General features: G+C 43.3%; 1 protein-coding gene across 7 annotated transcripts in view; it reads left to right on the top strand.

Annotated features, from left to right (window-relative positions):
* BACH2 (BTB domain and CNC homolog 2) overlaps nucleotides 1–19517 on the top strand; it is a 364147-nt gene that overhangs the window by 321729 nt on the left and 22901 nt on the right. The window lies entirely within an intron of this gene.

Here is a 19517-nt window from a genome sequence, read left to right as displayed (position 1 = left end):
TTGATTGACTCCAGTGGCTCCCCACTGCTGGCCAGCCTCCTCCGCATGACCTAGAACGGCCTTCCCAGCCTTCCCCCTGCTTACCTCTCCAGTGTCACCTGCGGCCAGCCCAGTGTGACACCACATTGTGTGCTGAGCTCTCTCATTTGTCTTTGCACATTCTTTTTCTTCCACATGCAACACCAGCTCTCACCCAATACCTGGCTAATCCTCATTCAGGCTTCCATGCCACTCCCTCAGTGTTAACTGTGCACCCATACTCCCCACCGCTCCACCCCCATTACAGCTCTTAGCATGCTGTGTTGTAATTACCAGTTGACCCTTTTTTTTCCCTTCTGCCTAGAACTTCTCAGACCAGGCACCCGTTATTCCTTATTTATTGTTCATTCCCCCAGCACCTAAGACTCTGTGGAACCATGGAGGGGATCAATATGCCAGTTGTTGAAGTAATAAAGTGTACCCTATATTGCAGAGGTGGTCACAAGCAACCCCCCATATAGTGAATTCCTTGTGGGGAGACTGCCTGGCTTCACTGCCTACAAACCTAACCCAGCCGAGCACTGCAGTGTAGCTGAGACTCACTGATCTCTATGTGAGGCTGTATGCGTGCCGTTTTGGCTCTAGGTAAGGCTGCTCCCATATTACTGTGTGGTGAAGGTGAGCACAAGCGACTAGGGGAAGTGGCTAGCTATAAAGTGTTATTCATTGCTGACAGATTTAACACTTCATAAAGTTATGTTATCATCCAGGACAAACTAAGAACAAATAAAATGGTTTTTAGGTCTGCAAATATAATCAACTAAAATTTTATTCTCTGCGGTGAACAAACAGGTTCCAAATTCCTTTTTTTCCCCCTAAAAAGTACACCATTCAGATTCCACATATATTTTTTGAGGCAATGTGCTTCTCTTGTTTTGCTCTTTCTATGGCTTGCCCTGTGACCCAGATACATAAATATCTCGTGTTCTTGTGCTCCCTCTCCTGGCCTTTTCTGTCCTGCAGCAAAACTGTGTTCCGAGAATTGTGCCCCCTCCCACCCCTCAGGTGGGGGCTTGGCATGGGAACAAAGAAGCCAGCCAGCACCGCGGGGCTCCTTGTAAGATCCGTAGGGGACCAGAAACAGACTCGCTTCTTCCTTGTTTCCATCCGGCTTCACTAAGTGAAAAAGGGCCGTACTGGCGCAGAAGAGAAACATGCCTGGCATCCTTTTTGAGAAATGAAATGCTCTCCAGAAAAAAAGAAAATATATATATATATATATATATATATATAATAAAAAGCACTTGATAGTACACTTTTGAAAATATGCCTCCCTGGAGATACACAGATTCTCACAGGATGTGCCCCATCAATTAACAGTGCTAATTACCTAATTATCTGGTCAGGTGCAGTAAAACCCCTCTGACATTCTGTTCCCTCCATATGCCAAATAAAGTATTCTGGTGTCTGCTGTCTGGCCATGGTGAGCAGCGCACCAGATTCTCTTCCCACCAAGAGTAAGGATTTGGAATGGTCTTCGCAGCTAGCTGGGTGGTGCCTGGCTTCAGGGCACAGGATAGAACAGGTAGGACTGCCCGCAAGAGGGAGGCCAGACTTCATGCGGCTTTCTTGGCCCCCGGTGTCCCCTGGAGAGACCTTTTTTTTTTTAATTGCTTGAGGATATGTTCATTGATGAGAGAGAGAGAGAGAGAGAGAGAAACAGAGAGAGAGAGAGAGAAACATCAATTGGCTGCCTCTCATATTCATCCATAGCAGGGACTGAACCCACAACCTAGCTATGTGCCCTGACCAGGAATCAAACCCACAACCTTTTGGTGTATGGAATGATGCTCCAACCAACTACACCACCCTGCCAGAGCCCCCTGGAGCAACCTTTGCGTACTGACTTTGCCCACCTTCTTTCTCTTGTTGCAGTTGTTTCTTAGACATTTCATAATTTTACTTGCTTACTTTATATTCTTCTTTTTCCCATTTGACTTGCTGAAATACCTTCCTTGCTAACTATGTCATATTTCCCTACTTTAGTGTAAAAAAGGATTTTGATTTTGCTTTTTCTCAAGCTGGTCTAGAATTTTACCCCCTAGGTGTAAAATTCTGTTACTCTCATCAGCAGGCTATGGAAGACCCAGTCTCGCTCACCCACTGACCTGTGCTAGCCTTCATGTTCAACCCCACCCGTAGTCTTGTGCCCTAGGTCCCACGGCTCCCTCGGCAACGGTGTCTGAGTGTTGTCTTCTGTGGCTTTCTGTGCACTCTCAGCCTCTTCCCAGTGGATCATTTCTTTCTGTAACATGGCAGTCCCTCTTATGAGGTTCAGTTGAAGTTTCATTTAGATGGATAGAGGGCACTGGTTTCTCGCAGGCAGAGAAGGGTGTTAAATGCTAAGCGCTTATGGAAGATCCTTACCTAGAAAACCATGCGGCTGTTTTGACTGGATCCCGGTATTTGGAGGGCAGAGGCTGACCCACACGGGGTTTGCGCGCCTGTCTCCCAGCCTGCTCAGATTCCAGCTCAGTGCTGTTAGACAGCCCATGCTGTCCTTCCCTTGTCTGCTGTGGCACCAGGGGTCTCAGCAGTGCAGAGTTTAGCATTTAACTGTTCTCTATGGATAAGACATTGTGAGTTTCTCCATAGTAAAACTATATACATATATTTTTTTTTTGCTTTTTTCAAATTCACCTGAGTACCCAGCATACTAAATGCTTAAGTAAGTACTTTTGGATTAATTAGTAGTGGCTTGTTTATGCAAGATACCTAGTATACACACAAAAAGATTCATGAGCCCAGCACTTCTCTGTGATGTAATGATTTCCTATCATTTAATCTTATTTGAATGCTATAGTATTTGGTTGATTTGAAAATGTGACCTTTTGTTAATTCTTTTAAAATGTGTAACATTGCCTTCTAAAAATAACTAACAAATGCTTCTTAACAATGCAACTATTTAACACATTTAATAAAATACATGTAGATAACAAGGGAAAGTATAAGACTTGGTCCTTGACTTTCAGGAATTTCTAATCAAGAAAGCCACAAAATTCAGATAACAAAACAAAACAGCACTCATGTAAATAAAAGCCAAGATTGGTGATCTATAAGCAGCAGCTATTGTCCAGGTGTGAATGTCCAGTTTAATTACCCCCTCCTTTGCAAGGGTTGCCCCTGGCCCTTACATTCCACATTGCTGGACACAGACGTCCCAGGTACAGTTGGAACTGGTGAAGCAAAGTGAGAGTTGCATCCAGGCAGTGAGCACAGCTTGAGGAAATGCTGGAAGGCAGGAGAAAGGCTGGCAGTATGGCTCAAGAGGATAACTTGAGATGAGAATAAAAAGGAGTACATTTGGGGAAATCTGGGAGGTCAGACAGGAGAGAATCAAGTGCGCTCTCTAAAGCAGGGAATTGCTGCCTGAAACATAGCCCATGTCAGGAACATTCCCCCCAGAGACTCTCCCGCCTCCCTGTGATTAATGATCCGGAAAGATCAAGATGAAGGAGAGAGGAGAGATGGCGTCAACAGAGAGGAGAGGTCACAGATGAGATATGATAGTTTTCCCTTTTGCTTTGAGTCTCAGTATTTTTACCACAATGGTGACTCTACCTAGAGATTCTGAGGCCCTGGCCTCCTACACTTGTTAAAGAAAGAAATGACGGTGGCATTCAGACAGGTGCTAGCTTAGCTGGGTTTTCAAAGCTGTGCTGTTCTGGAAAGCTGCTGGTAATCTGCTGTGGACAAACTCCGTGGGTCATTCCTCCCAGGGCCCAAAGGTTTCCTGCTATCATAGTGCAAGGAAACTGGAGGGCTTACTTCCCACTTGGTTTGTTTGATTTCCAACTTCAGTGGCTAAGATTCCATCAAAACTCTGAAACACCCCTGGGTACTGTAGTTACCTTAAGTAGCATCTTAAAGGTATGTTCAGAAATAGTTTGATCCACCCAAAACAGGAACATCTGGTGTTCCTGAAATTTGGTATTTGTCAAAAACCAGAAGTTCACTTTCAGGATGTTTAGACATCTTTATTCATAGTGTCTTCTTAGGAGCTATAAAGAAACAGGTCTTTTATAACAGTTCGAGCCACATTCAAAGGAGATGGCCCAGAACACTCATCTGGATGCACCTGTGACTTATAGCCTTTCATCACCGTCTTCTGAGTTAGCATGAAGATCGCGTTTCAGCTGCACAGAAACTGGACACAACCACCCTTTGTTGGAAGCTTCTGCCTAACCTTCTTCAGTGGCAATGCTGCCAGAGATTACACCATTGTCAAAACAGAACTCTGAAGTCATCTCAGGATAGGCTGCTTCCCAGTATCCATTGATGTCATTTGCAAGCTTGCAGCCCTAATTCCTGGGAAAGGCTGTGGAAGGCTGCAAGACAAGAGCCCAATAGATCTAGACAAAAATGGTAGCCGTGGCCATGCTGATGGAGAGCATGGGCACCCTCTTCATTCCCTCCCTTGACAGGAGGAATCACCTACAGGAAAGATTAGAACTCAAGGGGAGGGGAGGAGCAGTGGTTGAGTGACAAACCAGGAGTGTGGGTTTCATGTCGTAACAATTCCTGTAGTCCAGATTGCTACAGAGCCTAACGTTTTGTCTGCCAGCCCTACAGCTCCAGGGCAGCCAATGTCCATTTCACATATGGGGCCATTGTGTTGATGGCTGCGGTTTAAATCCTAACAGAGCACAGATGGTGCCCACATTGTGTCAGCATTAACTCTTCCCCATTGGCAGAGCCCACTGTGGAAACAGGAGAAGGGAGGAGAAATCAGAGCGATATGGTCCCTTTAGCAAAAGGTCTGATTTCCATATATGCACTTATTCCAACTCACTGTATAGCCTTGGGTCACCCAGTCTCAGCTTCTGTTACATGGTGGCTGGTAAAGGACTTTGATGAAGGAAACTAAAGATTGTAGAATACTATTATTGCTGTTGTACAAACCATGCCTATAAGGCAAAAATCTGTGCTTTGTCATTCTGTGAAGCACAGTAACACCCACTCCCACTGCAAAGGAAAGCTGTCTGCCAAAGGAGATGATACACATCCTCTTAGAAATTTTAGTGTTTGTGCCTCGAAAACCCTTCAAGCATATTATCTACATTTCCTTGGCGTGCCCCTGTTTGTTTCTATTGTGCAAATAAAAGGAGAAACAGCAGCAAAGTTTTTCAAGTTCTGGAGGTCAGATTACCTTCCACCCTAAAGACCATTGGTCCTTCCCTGATGGCACTGAATCCTCACTGCTATGGGAATGTTAGTGGAGGGTAAGCCCACTCGCTTCCAAAGGTCAAAAAGAAAATAACATTTTGCATAAGAGATGTGTTATCTGTCAGTTCTTCAGTTTTGATTTCAGATGGAAAATATGACTTAGGTTCTTGAAGAAAAAAAATTCCCTAACCGGGCAAACAGATGTCTTCAAATATGTGATGGATTGTCATATGAAAGGAGGATTCAAATCATCTGCTTGCCCAGCAGGCATCACTGGGGTTAGTTCAATTCAGTTCAATTAATAGTTACTGAGAACCCACAGTGCACCAAGCACGTACTTGAAACAGAAGGGGCTAGTGGGAGATGAGTATCCCACTAAACTCATGACACCAATTATTGCGGAAGCAAGCAGGTTTGACAGTGATATGTAAGTGTAACACATTTGGTGACTCACTGGATAAACCAAGGAGAAGGGGAATACAGAAGTAATACTTGTAGTCTCCAATGTCTTTCCATCAATGGGCGAAGCAGGAGTAATTAAAGAATTAAATTGGAGATTATTGCCAGGGTAATAAATAGAATTTCTTAGGTAACCCAAGTAACCTGATGAGCAAAAGGATATCCCACTGAAATATGGCTGTGAGAAGGAATTTTATATTAAAATGAAAATGTCACCACTGGGAAGAAGAGCAGAGCAGCAGTGTGTATATAGAAGCTCTGTAGCAAGTCCAGAAGCATAAGGGCAGGGGCCCTCAGAAGAGTAGTAGAAGGAGAGTAGAAGAAAGAGGAACAGCATTGATATTGGTGTAGGAGCTCGTTTGGGGTTATATAGTGAGGGCAATTATAGGTTCCATATTCCTATTGCCATTTACAAAATTAGAACAAAGGAGAGGCATGATGCAGAAATTCAACTATGTGAATAGCTACCAGAATTCTCTTTAACTAATACAAAATACCTACCTGAATGGTACTGATTTGCTTTATTGGTAATTTTGAACCTTCAAGAAGGTTGACAGTTCAAAGGTAGAACTGCTATTTTGGTCCTAGTTACAGTGATTAATTACAAGGAATTGGCAAAAGTACACAGGAAGACATCCTTAGCATCGTTAAATAGATATCATCCCTGGCAACCACAATTCTGCTTTCTGCATCTATGAATTTGACTACTTTAGATGCCTTATGTAAGTGGAATCATACAGTAGTTGTCTTTTTGTGGCTGATTTGCTTCACTTAGTATAAGACCTCAAGGTTTATCCATGTTGTAGCATGTGACAGGATTTCTTTCCTTTTGAAAGCTGCACAATATTCCACAGATGTATATGCCACATTTTTTAAATCCACTATCCATTGAAAGACTCGTGGGTGCTTCCACTTCTTGGCTATTGTGAATAGTGCTGCTGTGAACACGAGTGTGCACATTTCTCTTCCAGGCCCTGCTTTGATTCTTTTGAATATATAACCAAAAGGTATATTGCTCCATCACATGGTAGTTCTATTTTTAATTTCCTGAGGAATGTCCACATTGTTTTTCTATAGTAGTTGCACCATTTTACAGCCCTACCAACACTGCACAAGGCTTCTAATTTCTCCACGTTCTTGCCAGCACTTACTGTTTATTTTTACAGTGGCCATCTTAACTGGGTGATACCTCATTGTGATTTTAATTTACATTTCTCTAGTGATTATTCACATTGAGCATCTTTTCATATGCTTGTCAGCTATTTTATATCTTTTTTAGAGAAAGATTTAATTCTACTCAATCCTTTGCCAATTTTTTGGTTATTTGATATTTTTGTTGTTGAATTGTAGGAGTTCTATATACATTCTGGGTATTAGCCCCTCATCAGATAAATAATTTCAAAGTATTTTCTCCTGTTCCTAAGTTGCCTTTTCACTCTAGTGAGTTCTTTGGTGCACAGAAGTTTGTAAGTCCCATGGAGGGCCGCTTGTCTGTTCTCGCTTCTGTGGCCGGTGCTTTTGGTGTCACGTCCAAGAAATCATTGCCGAGTCTGATCTCATGAAGCTTTTCTCGTGTCCATCAGATGAAAAAGTGAGAAAAACTTTTACAAACAATGGAAACCTTAGATAGAGGAACAAAAGGAAAACATCAAAGCTCCCAGTCCGGATGAAGTAATGCCCCTGAACTGCAGGAAAGAATTAAACATGATTAGGATACAGTTTGTTATGGTCAATGTCTTTGAGGAAGTGTGGACTCCAGGAAAGCATCAGAAGTCTGCACATCAGAAAAGAGCGTCATAGTTTTCAAAAACAAGGAAGAAAGTGAATCTTAAAAGTTCGGAGAGCAATTTGTATAACCTGAATAATTAGACAAGTATACACTCTGGGATCAAAAAATCACTTTTGCATGTTTACAATGGTTTATCAGTAGCACGTGCTGAAAGAAAAGCTCAGGAATGTTAACTCACAGCACCATAAGTAATAAGTAACAATTAAATAAATCTTAGTTGGCATTCCTAGAAAATAGGAACTAAAGGGAGGCAGGTGATAGCTCTGTCCTCTGTACCAATGCCTGGGACATTTACTCAGTCCAGATTTCCTGCTGGGGATGTACTCAAACTCAGAAAGGTTCAGAGGAGGGCACTTCAGTCTCAGGGGTGGGAATTTTTGGCTTGATATGAAGAACCATTAGGAGGTTCTGATGAGGGACTGAACTTCTCGTCACTAGAGACCTTAAACATGTTTTGTGTTTCTGGTGTAAGATCAAGTGGTTGATGGTTAGTTTGAAATGAGTAGAGGGATTGAGGAGGTAAAGTCAAACCTTGACTCAAGAAAATTCTGATCTAGGGAGATCACTGGCTTCCTGAATGGGGAGAGGGTCATTTAAAATGGAAATTAGGTAATTTTTTCAGTCTTTTGAAAAATAATTTTCTGTTGGAGGCAGTTTTTCAAATGAAACTAAATTTAGATGCAGATTTTACTACTTTCTTAATGGTGAGTGGGATGCTTTTCACTTTCATTTTACACTGAAAAATGTAAAAAGTTACTACCACCATATACCTATTTTAGGATCTACACTTATACCGAAATTGAGTTTTTAAAAATTATTCCATGAAGTTCATTATATAATCTTTCAGAAGGGAGGTTTTCTAATTTCATTACATGCTTTTAGAGTAAATGTGAATACTGTGCCTTACATTAGTGTCATGTGTACAACTTCCGCCCATCACTTACTTACCTGGAAAATATAACCATCTATACCTGACTGAGAAAATAACTTAGGCCACAGATGAGGAGGTGAGAAGAGGGGTAAAAACCACCCAGTTGAAATGAAGGGTCATGGTATGGCTCATTCTCAGGAAAGACAATGAATCTTTGCTTCCCCTTTGCTGTTCACATCGACCTTGAGACAGCCAAAGAAATACCTCAGAAGCAGCTCCAGCAGTTATGTAGCCCAATGACAGTTCTGAGCTGACACAGATAGGGGACACATGACATTTCCTCGAAGTAGCTTTATCAGGCTACCTTTCTAATTGGAGACAAAGCATTGGTGCCACATGGCTGCTTTGATGTCTTCTAGATCCTAAGGGCTGATGCTGAGCTGATCCTGCTAATTTATCAAATTCCTAGGTGATAAAAGGGCTTCCTGGGATCTGAAGGGCAATAGAGGGGCTTAGCAATCATCTTCATTCTTCAAAAGGAATCTAGGCACTGATTCTGAATACTGTAAATGGTGAGAGAATCAAGCGTGAGATTCACCCTTCTTCATACCAAGGGAAGTACCACTTCCAGTTGGCCAGACTCCTTTGGATAGAGCTATATAAAACTGAATATTTTAGAGAGTGTAATAAAATTCAGTGATGTTTTTCTATATGAAATGCCATTTCTTTTCTGGTTCACTTCAGAGAAACAGCAACAGACAGGAAGGGGGAAGCAGTCAGAAAATTCTAGGTAAACCTTGGCTGATCAGCTGTGCGACTTTGGGAAAATCCCATCACCTTTCTGGACTTTGTGGGCTTCACCGTTTTTGGCATCCTTGATTGAAAAATGGATGACGATTGAGTCAGGGAAACAGAAACCATGCCAGGTGTTTCAAGCAGAGGGGATATAAAACAGGGAATTGGTTACACAGGTGTTGGAAGACTGGAAGAACGGAAAGGGGAAGAAGAATTAACCAGTGACTAATGGCTGCAGGAAGCAGCTACCACTGCAAGGGCAAGAGGGGACAGAAGGGACCTGTGAGCATCGAGGGAGGGGCTGATGCCTCAGGAGCTGCACCTGTGCAGAAGACAGCCCCTTCCAGACACTCCAGCACAAAATTGGGGTGCAGCCACTTCCACAACACAAAAGAAATAAAGAAGGAAACAGAAGGAACCAGAGCTGCTCCTTTCCTCTCATCTTCCGATCTCCTGTCAGTGCCCCCGATTGGCAGAATCCAGTAACAAGTCAACTAGCAAAGGAGCCAGGGAGCCGCAGTTTATAAACTCCCAGCCCCAGCATTACAAGAGGGAACATAAGAAGATGGGACGTGAGGCCAAGAGACAATAGCGAAGAAGCAGTTTATGAGTTTATAATGCCAGACTAAAATTAGAGTAAGTGATAGAATTTAAAGTTAGTAGCTGGTCAGAGCTATTTAGATTTTCCTGTTTGTATTAAAGTAATGCTATTTTAGTACATAGAGATGGATGGATAGATAGATTTGTTCTAACCTAAACAGTTTTGGAATAATTTTAGTTTTTTCAATTTAAAAAATGTCTGTATTGAATTCATAACTTACAAGAAACTGCAAGATGTACATTGTGCAAACCCTTGTGACAGGAGAAATGACAGCGAAAAAGTAAGCTACTGTAGGGTCCTTCCTACAGTGATTCCAGGAGTGAATTCCAGGGGATCTCAAATCATGCCTCCTGATCATGAGCACTCAAGTCAGATCTTTGCTTAACCTACCTGGTTTTCTTTTTTTTAACCAATCCAAAAGTACCTCAGTGGGCTGACCGTGCATTTCAGTTGAAGATACCCATGATCCTGCCACTCACCGCTGACCTACACTGCTGGTTAGCCTTCAGAGTTTAATTCAAATGGAGTGGTTCCACTGTTTGACCTCTGCCCTAAGATGCCATCACCCGCTTGAAACCAGGGAGCCCATTTCAACTGCAGAGGATAGGCAGCGTGTGTGTGTGTGTGTGTGTGTGTGTGTGTGTGTGTGTGTGTTGAAAGGGCCAGACCTGTGAGCATATGACATGTACAATTGCTCAGGGACCCACATTGATTTATCTACGCACACATCAACTTGAATGTTGATGTAGTTTTTCTGCTGTTACTTTAGGAAAGGAAACAGGATAGTTTTTTTTCTAGCTCTGTCTTTAACTAAAAATGTTAAAATGACCAGAAGCTTTGTTGAAATAGTGAAATTAATTTAACAAATATGTCCTGAGCATAGTATGCTTGTATAGCATGCTGCTTTGGGGCAAAAAGTGTGATAATGTGGATATAAATTATAGGAAATTCAGATTAGAAATGATGGCTCATTGCTAATTCAGTCTTCATCCTACAGAAGGAAGTGCTGTGTAGTGGGGGTGAGAAGGAAGAGTGAGTTGTCACCAGTGTTTTCTTTATGTGACAAGTGCCTTGCTGTGCAAAAATCAGCCCAGAGGGCTAGTCAGTGGCCACAGTGTTTTCAAAAGCCCATCAGCATAGCTTTGCCCCTGGCTGGTGTGGCTCAGTAGATTGAGTGCCAGTTTGCAAACCAAAGGGTCACCAGTTCGATTCCCAGTCAGGGCACATACCTGGGTTGCAGGCCGGGTCCCCAGTAGCAGGTGCGTGAGAGGCAACCACACATTGATGTTTCTCTCCCTCTCTTTTCTCCTTCCCTTCCCCTCTGTCTAAAAATAAATAAATAAAATCTTTAAAAAAATAAAAAGTTATGTTGTAAAAAAAGAGCCCATCAGCATAGCATTGTTTCCTTCATCTTCCCAGCTCCTGCAGTGTAGAAGAGATCCAACTTCATCAGGGACGTGTGTGTGGTGTTGCTGAGGGTAAAAGGTTTCATGTTTTGTAAGGATGTAATTAAGGGACCTTGAGAAATGTGCCTCCCCTCTCCTAGGGAGCAGTCACCAGATCTCCTGATTCGTCCAAACAGCCTTCTGCAGATGGCTCACTGTTACAGCCACATGAATACACTACCAGAACCAACTGAGGAGCTCTTAATCACATGGCTTAAGAAGGGAATGCTATTCCCACTCTCATAAAAATTCTCAAACCCTCTTTTCAATGTACATCTGAAGGCCAACTGCCTCACTCCTATAATAGTCCAGAAAGGTGGAACTTAGAAAGACCCTAACATGAGCTCTGTCCAGCGGCATACTGGGTACCTCCTAAGAGTGAGCATCCCAGCTTTGCCTACAGCACTAAATGTGCCGTCTGCCAGTTAAGTTCTCATCAGTTCACCCTCCTTACATCAACAGCATAGAGATGATACATCAGATCCCAAGGGAATATCGCATTAGGGTCATAATTTCAGTGGGTCAAATTTCAACACATTATCAGCATGTAGATTCATACCATTGTGCGTGACTTTGGTAATCTGACCTGATATCTTTCAGGCCTGAAACTGGGAGGTCAGTGCCACTTGCCTTGTATGTGCCAACTCCTAGATGAGGTCATTGCTGCCTTGGGAGCAACCAAGAGCAAAGGGGGTGTTACTTCTGACCTGTCCCAGGCCTTAGTCCCACATGGCACACTCCTTTCTGCCCCCCCCCGGGGTGGGGGGGTTCAGCCTCCTCTAAAACACCTTATGGAACCAGGTAGTCATGTGTAAAAATATTCTTCAAAATGATCCATCCAAAAATAGTTCATTCAAAATGCAAGACTGTTATTCCAAGTTGTCACTAATACTGTATTTTGTGTCTGTTTATCACGCCCTTAGGCCGTTCCTGACCAGTGAATTTTAGCCTGGATATGTCGGCTTCCCTCAGAGCAGTGGAACTCAGTTCCATTAACATCAGTGAAATAAAACTGGTGTGCCATTTCTAGCCACTGCATTCCACTTTAACTTCATGATCATTACCTTTTTAAATAACATTTTTATGGGTCATTAGTTTTGTGTGAGATTCTCCACCACCCACCTCCTCTTATTTTTTCCCATTATCAGAGCCTTCCTTGTTAAAAACAGAAAGTAAATAACAATGCTGACTTGTGGTCACAGATTCATAAGCATACAGCTTATAGCTTCGCATTGGTGCCTGGATATTTGCTTGACGAGTACCATGAGTAAATTTAATGATTCCTGAAAATGTAAAGACAGTGTAGGCTACTCAAGATGGAGCTAAACCAATATTAAGAAAACCTCTGCCTGTTTTAACACTGACCTGGGGGTGTGACAGGCACTTGCTTTCTGTTTTGTGCATTTGGAGGTATTACAGCTGTCCCTAGGTACACCAGAGACACCTTAAGGGGGGTTTCTGGGGGGGACACCTGTGGCAGTTCAGAAGGTACCCGTTGTATCAAAGCAACTCTTGCCCCCGAGCAGACATAGACGGGGGAATTCATTGCACTCCAGGTGTCCTGCTTATGAGTGTTTAAGGGATTCCCCCCAGACTTCAGCAGTTTCCTCTTCTCCGGAACTGGTCTGGATTTCTCAGTTGACAATTAATTATGTAATTTTGTGAGCGCCCCTCCATCATTGACTTACACTGTGACTTAATAATTAATGTTTCATTGTTTAATACCTCTTCCACAAAGCTGAATCGTAGGCTTTTTGAACATAAGGCTGAGTCTTGTTCTTAGCCATCCCTCAGAGCATTAGGATCCAAATCCCAGCTCTGTGGCCTTGGATGAATTCCCTCATGTTTTTGTCACTTTCGTGGTCTATAAAATAAAGGCAGTCATGCCTGTCGTGCAGGGTGTTACAAGAACCAGATAGCACACTGCTGGGCCCCAGGAGGTGCTTGGTGAGTAACTCACTAGACAGAGCCCTGCACACGAAAGTTGATCAACTGGGAGAACCAAGATGGCGGCGTAGGTAGACACACTGTGCGTCCTCGCACAACCAGAACTGACAGAGAATCGAACAGCAAGGGGGTCCAACACCAAGGAAATAAAAATAAACATTCATCCGGACCGGTAGGAGGGGCGGAGACGGGCACCAGGGTGGAGAGGACTCGCATGGCTGTGGCCGGACCGAGACTGGTGGAGTGTGGGACCAACGGCGCGGCATGGGCAGTCCGGGCACTGGCAGACCCTGCGGCCCCACATTCGCACATAGATAAACCAGACAAACGGCGGGAAGTGAAGCCTACCCCGCAACCCCAGGCTCCAGCTCAGGGAAATAAAGCCTCAAACCTCTGATTGAAGGCGCCCTTGGGGGTTGGGGCGGCGGCGGGGGAGACTCCCAGCCTCACGGGAGAGGTCGTTGGGGAGACCCACAGGGTCCTAGAGTGTGCACAGGCCCACTCGGGAACCAGCACCAGAGGGGCCCAGTTTGATTGTGGGTATGGGAGTGAAAGATTGGGATCCGGAGGAGAGTGAAGAGGGCACCATTGCTCCCTCTTGGCCCCTCCCCCACATACAGCATCACAGTACAGCGACCAGCCTTAACACGCCCTGGTGAATACCTAAGGCCCTGCCCCTTAAAGTAACAGACGCACCAAGACCAAAAAAAAAAAAAATGGCCCAAATGACAGGGCACTTCAAAGCTCCAGAAAAAACACAACTAAGCGAGGAAGAGATAGCCAACCTATCGGATACACAGTTCAAAACACTGGTTATCAAGATGCTCACAGAATTGGTTGAATCTGTTCGAAAACCAGATGAAAAAATGAAGCCTATGCTAAGAGAAACAAAGGAAAATGTACAGGGAACCAATAGTGATGCGAAGGAAACTGGGGCTCAAATCAACGGTGTGGACCAGAAGGAAGAAAGAAACATGCAACCAGAAAAGAATGAAGAAACAAGAACTCGGAAAAATGAGGAGAGGCTTAGGAACCTCCAGGACATCTTGAAACGTTCCAACATCCAAATTATAGGGGTGCCACAAGGAGAAGAGGAAGAACAAAAAACTGAAAACTTATTTGAACACATAATGAAGGAGAACTTCCCCCATCTGGCAAAGGAAATAGACTTCTGGGAAGTCCAGGAAGCTCAGAGAGTCCCAAAGAAGCTGGACCCAAGGAGGAACACACCAAGGCACATCATCATTACATTACCCAAGATTAAACGCAAGGACCTACATCCAAGATTACTGTATCCAGCAAAGCTATCATTTAGAATGGAAGGGAACATAAAGTGCTTCTCAGATAAGGTCAAGTTAAAGAATTTCATCATCACCAAGCCCTTATTTTATGAAATGTTAAACGGACTTACCTAAGAAAAAGAAGATAAAATTAGAAACAGTAAAAATGACAGCAAACTCACAGTTATTAACGACCACACCTAAAACAAAAACAAGAGCAAACTAGGCAAACAACTAGAACAGGAACAGAACCATAGAGATGGAGATCACATGGAGGGTTGTCAATAGGGGAGTGGGAGGGGGAGAGGGGGCAAAAGGTACAGAGAATAAGTAGCATAGATGATAGGTGGAAAATAGACAGGGGGAGGGTAAGAATAGTGTAGGAAATGTAGAAGCCAAAGAACTTATAAGTATGACCCATGGACATGAACTATAGGGGGGGAAGGTAGGAGGGAGGGGGTGGGCAGGATGGAGTGGAGTGGGGGGGGAATAGGACAACTGTAATAGCATAATCAATAAATATATTTTTAAAAAAAAAGAAAGTTGAGCAACTGAACATGACAAAGGAGGATTAAACTTACGTGTGGGAAGAGCTAGTCATGACTCTCGAAATTTCATGCTGTGAACAGTACCACATCCTCTGACCTTGGCCTTGAAGGACAGGTTACAACCCTGTTTTTATTCATGACTCTTTCATGACCATCTGATGATCATTTCAAGCTCATCATGTCTCCTGAGTCCAAGAGCATTGGTGATTTGATTTGGGGTGTGGAGACTGTGCCCATTGGCATCCTCAGTCCAACTCACACATTTAGCATCAGCTCTTACCTGAGTTGGAGAAGCTTTCTCCAGCTCCTTGCAGCATGTGACAAGTGGTGATGCCCAGGCCTGACCCAGTGATCCCTATGGGTGTCTCTGGCTTATTTAAGAATTGTCTTTAAAAGTAGCCATAGTGGGACATAGTGGTGGAGCCTACTGAGACCAAGAGCGTTAAAATAAAAAAGAAATGGCCCTGGCTGGTGTAGCTCAGTGGATTGAGAGTGGGCCTTTGAACCAAAGAGTCGCAGTTCAATTCCCAGTCAGGGCACACGCCTGGGTAGCAGGCCAGGTCCCCAGCAGGGGCCACAAGAGGTAACCACACATTGATGTTTCTCTCCTTTTCCTTCCCTTCCCCTCTCTCAAAAAATAAATAAATAAACTCTTTTTAAAAAAAGAAAAGGTGATAAGGATGAGAGTATGAGGGGGTCTGTACAGAAAACATAAATAATATTGAGATGAGTTTCCCCCATTTCCCATATAGTGAACACATCTGCCAAAACTCACAATGTGTATTAGCCTCTCAGCAACTGGCAGATTGCCTAGGAGCAGAGCAGAAGATGCTTACTTATGCTACCTTGATGCTGCCAGCCCTCTCTTTGTGGTGGGCTACGTTACAATGAAGAAATGGGTCCCGACATGAGGCATTCTCATCACCTTTTTTGGTTACTTATAAATATCCACTTTCTTGCCTTGCATCCCCTTTAAAGGTTCCTGAGAGAAATGTCCATAAGACAGATATAGTAAGTACTACATTTGTTGAAACTATTACGATGTCAGCTTAGTAGGCCACAAAATTGTAGGTTAGATGAGCTCCTTTTTAATACTAGTACGAGGGAACTGGACAAGTAAGAACTCTTGCTTGCCTTGGATTGGTTGATTGGGTTGGCATGTTGTGTTACACAATGCCTTGTTCCAAAGTAATTGAAGACAACACCTACCAAACACTGTTGTCAACCTCTATACACTGTAACTGTAGGTGAGAGGCACAGTTAGATTTGTGACATATAATATACAAGCTCTTCTCAGGCATTTATCATGTTAGACCCCAGCAAGATGTAGGGTTACAATGAGAAATGAAACAATCCCTGATCTGAAGGACCTTGCTGTCTTATGGTAGAAATGGACCCGACCAAGTATAACAACAGTGAGATGGCAGTGATTGCCCTTGTACAACTCCAGTGTGGGTCTGACCATCATGGTTTTGTTGTATTTCTTTTTTTATCCAAATATCTCAGTATTCATTAACTGACAGAGAACTTTTTTATTTGAAATTTTATTTAAGTACTTCAAAATTCTTTTTTAATTTTTTAAGTATATTTTTTTGATTATGCTATTACAGTTGTCCCTTTTTTTCTCCCCTTTATTCCCCTCCTCCCTGTGCTCCCTCCCACCCTCCAGTCCCCCCACCCCACCTAGTTCATGTCCATGTGTCATACACATAAGTTTTCTGGCTTCTCCATTTTCTATACTACTCTTAACCTCCCCCTGTCCATTTTGGACCTACTATTTATGTTTCTTATTCCCTATACCTTTTCTTCCTTTCTGCCTCCTCCCCCTACCCACTGATAACCCTCCATGTGATCTCCATTTCTGTGAATCTGTTTCTGTTCTAGTTGTTTGCTTAGTTTGTTTTTTAGTCAGTTGTTGGTAGTTGTAAGTTTGTTGTCATTTTACTGTTCATAATTTTGATCTTCTTTTTCTTAGATAAGTCCCTTTAACATTTCATACAATAAGGGCTTGGTGATGATGAACTCCTTTAACTTGACCTTATCTAAGAAGCACTTCATCTGCCCTTCCATTCTAAATGATAGCTGTGCTAAATAGAGTAATCTCGGATGTAGGTTCTTGCCTTTCATGACTTTAAATACCTTCTTTCCAGCCCCTTCTTGCCTGCAAGGTTTCTTTTGAGAAATCATCTGATAGTCTTATGGGAAGTCCTTTATAGGTAACCGTCTCCTGTTCTCTTGCTGCTTTTAAGATTCTCTCCGTATCTTTAATCTTGAGTAATGTAATTATGATGTGCCTTGGTGTGTTCCTCCTTGGGTCCAACTTCTTTGGGACTCTCTGAGCTTCCTGGACTTCCTGGCGGTCTATTTCCTTCACTGTACTAGGGAAATCCTCCTTCATTATTTTTTCAAATAAGTTTTCAATTTCTTGCTCCTCCTCTTCTCCTTCTGGCACCCCTATGATTCGGATATTGGAACGTTTAAAGTTGTCCTGGAGGTTCCTAAGCCTCTGCTCATTTTTTTTTTGAATTTTTATTTCTTCATTCTGTTCTGGTTGAGTGTTTATTTCTTCCTCTGCTCCAAATTGTTGAATGATTTGAGTCCCGGTTTCCTTCCCTTCACTGTCGGTTCCCTGTACCTTTATTTTCCTTTATTTCACTTTATGCAGCCTTCACTTTTTCCTCTATTTTGCAACCATACTCAACCATTTCTGTGAGCATCCCGAATACCAGTGTTTTGAACTCTGCATCTGATAGGTTGGCTATCTCTTCATCACTTAGTTGTATTTTTTCTGGAGCTTTGATCTGTTCTTTCATTTGGGCCTTTTTGGGTAGGGGGGAATCTCAGCATCCCTGTTACATACTGAAAAGGTGGAGCCTTAGGTATTCACCAGGGCGGGCAACCCACATTGCTGCTTTGTGGTCGATGTGTGTGGGATAGGGGTCCAAGAGGGAACAGTGCCACCTGCTCTGCTCTGCTCTTGGCTGGCTTTCAGTCATTTCCCCCACTTCCCACAAGCGAATTGGGCCTTTCTGGTGCTGATTCCTGGGTGGTTGGGTTTGTGTACATTCTAGGACCCTGTGGGTCTCTCCAATGAACTCTCCTGTGAAGCTAGGAGATTCTCCCACTGCCACAACCCCCCAGGTTTTTACAGTCAGAGGTTCTGAGGTTTTATTTCCCCACTCTGGAACTCTGGGTTGTGCTGTCTGCCTCGCTCCCCAGTTGTTCCTCTGTGCTTATCCACACAGAAATGTGGGACTGCCTGGTCCTCCAGCCACTGCCTTGCCGCACGCATCCTCTCCACCACAGCTGCCCATCACAGCCCCTCCTCCTAGCCCAGATGAATGTTTCTTCTTGAAGTCCTTGGTTTAGGAGGACTTCTATACAGTTCAATTTTCTGCCAGTTCTGGTTATTTTTTGTTTTCAAATTTGTTGTTGTCCTTGTTTTGGTTATGAGAGGAGGCATAGTGTATCTACCTGCAGCTCCATCTTGACTGGAAGTCTAGTACTTCGAAATTCTTAACAATTAAAATCCCATTCAGTTCCATATCTAAGAAATGTCCCTTACCAGAAAGAATGCAGCGATATGAAATCAGTGCTGCCCCAGAGAACCACGATATTTCCTCGCTGTGGCTATGGGGGCTGAGAGGATGGTGTCATTCCTTCTTCCTGGGAGGTTTGAGAGGGCTCCCTGAGAAGCTGATTTCCAAGTTGAATCACGAACAGCAGATATCAGTCCTCACAACAGTTTTGGGTCTGTGTGCTGTGGTGAATTTAATACATGTGGTATGTCAGACACAAAGCCTCCCAGTTCATCTTGCTCTGCACTTACTCCCCTAGCAAATATTTTTACATCACTTGTACAATAGCTTCCAGCAAGGACCCCATGATTATTGCTTTTTTTTTAACCTGATTTCTGTTTTATAGACCTGCCTCCCCTCCCTATGGATGGGGTCATCAGTGCTTGCAAAAACCTAGAGAATGTGTGGTTTTGCATAGAGAGTAAGGAAGCCTGCCCCAAACACCAGCAAGTTTAATCCACTTCCATCGGAAATAAACAACTGGCCTTAGGCAATGTATTTCTAATTGTCTAAGTTATTCTCTCTGTGTGTGCACACATGTATGCACAAGCTGTGCATAAATAGCACATTTTCAATCTGTGTGAAATATAATGGATGAGCAGCACATGACAGTAGGCTTAGCCCCTGAAGATTTACCAGGAAAGAAGACAGCTGCATGGCAAAGCTGCTGCTTATAATTAGGGAAGGACTAGCCCATGTCCTATGCCACTCAGCAACTTCAACCATTCAAATGACAGCCAGTTTGTTTAACTCTGTAATTCCCATTCTTTATGGGCAAGGTGTTAACTTCTTCTTGAGAACACTGCTCTGGATTGTCATCATCTCTGGTGTCATTGTAAGATCACAGATGACATGATAATTGAAAAATCCCAACTAGAAACCATGATGAACGAACAAAACAGGTTGCTTTTAATGTCTCTTTATAACTTTTAGGTGAGGGAAAAAACCATCTGTAAACCCTACCGGCTTTCCGTTTTTAACAGGGCCATATTGCCAGTT

Source organism: Desmodus rotundus, chromosome 11 (genome assembly GCF_022682495.2).
Source record: "Desmodus rotundus isolate HL8 chromosome 11, HLdesRot8A.1, whole genome shotgun sequence".
NCBI lineage: Eukaryota > Metazoa > Chordata > Mammalia > Chiroptera > Phyllostomidae > Desmodus > Desmodus rotundus.
The sequence above is the reverse complement of the archived record's forward strand: the minus strand, read 5'-3'. Positions and strand labels throughout refer to the sequence as shown.